This window comes from Nanorana parkeri, unplaced genomic scaffold, assembly GCF_000935625.1.
Source record: "Nanorana parkeri isolate BGI_ZX_2015 unplaced genomic scaffold, ASM93562v1 scaffold114, whole genome shotgun sequence".
NCBI lineage: Eukaryota > Metazoa > Chordata > Amphibia > Anura > Dicroglossidae > Nanorana > Nanorana parkeri.
This window is the reverse complement of record NW_017306382.1, coordinates 1267700-1269216: the sequence shown is the minus strand read 5'-3', so window position 1 is coordinate 1269216 and position 1517 is coordinate 1267700.

Sequence of the window (1517 nt, the reverse complement as noted above, 5' to 3'; positions counted from 1 at the left end):
CAGTGGAGGGATTGGCAGAAGGGGGCCAGGGATGGAAGCCAGTGGAGGGATTGGCAGAAGGGGGCCAGGGATGGAAGGCAGTGCATGGATTGGCAGAGGGGGGTAGGGGATGGAAGCCAGTGCAGGGATTGGCAGAGGGGGGTTGCAAACACTGAGCGGTTGGTTAGGGGAATTAAGCCAGTGGAGGGATTGGCAGAAGGGGGCCAGGGATGGAAGGCAGTGCATGGATTGGCAGAGGGGGGTAGGGGATGGAAGCCAGTGCAGGGATTGGCAGAGGGGGGTTGCAAACACTGAGCGGTTGGTTAGGTGAATGAGTCTAGCAGCTGCATTCATGAAGGACTGAAGGGGGGAGGAGTCTGTGTAGAGGTCGGCCAATGAGGGGGGGAGTTACAATAGTCGAGAGATAACAAGTGAGTGGATGAGTAGTTTTGAGGTTTAATTGGTGAGGAAAGGGCGTATTTTGGAGATGTTACGAAGGTGAATACAGAGAATGCAACAGAAAAAACGTACTAAAAATGATCAGCACTCTCAGCTCAGTGTTATTATCTTGTACAAACATGTAACGATTTAGTATGGTGCCTGTTAGCATCTAGGCACTAAATAATCTGAGCACGTTGTCTAAGCTGTGATCTGAGTTGTGCTTCCTTAGAGTGGTATCTCTAAGGAAGGCTCCAGACATAAAACACAGGTGTTGTCTCCTGTCTGTCACCCTCAAGGGAACCAGGGAAGGAAAGCTCAGGCTCGCCGTCATTCCTCGAGGACTTGGAGACGCAATTAAATCCAGCTGTTCCATTCTTCGAAACTGCAGAACTTTGCTCCAGCTTGTAGTCTAACCGTTCCCAGGCCGGAAGCCACTAGATGCCTTATGAGCTGCATTGCACATCTGGAAAGCCCCAGAGCTATTTTTATTTTATTTAAAGGACCAGTAGACCTAAAGTAGGAAGATACGTTGTGTAGAAGAGCTACTGATTACATTCACATATGTGTATGCAATTCTGCCCGTACACGCAGCCCATCGGTCAGTGGTATTACACATCTTAGAATAGGTCTAGGTATAGATACTGTCACGGATCGGGGCTCACGAGTATGAAGTGGAATCAGGTCTGTGGACCCTATGAACTACACTGGCAGGGACACTTAGAGAAAGGGTGCAAGCAGTGTAGGCTGACAACTCCCAGAGCTGGAGTACAAGCATGGAACTGTTGGAATGTCTTGCACAGCCTCACAGAGAAACACAAGCACACAGTCTGATATGCATGCTGCACATGGCTTGGCTAACAGGAAGGAAGCCACAGCTTTATTCTCTACCTTATTCAATACAACAGAGTATATACCATAGATAACAGAACTTATAAACACTGCCATTTAGTGACCGAAATTGTATACTGCAGAAGTTGTTGCTATAAACACAGTAATGTGTATTATTATTACAGGCATTTATATAGCGCCGACAATTTATCCAGCGCTTTTACATCAGTCCCTGCCCTCATGGAGCGTACAATCTAAGGTCCTCATAT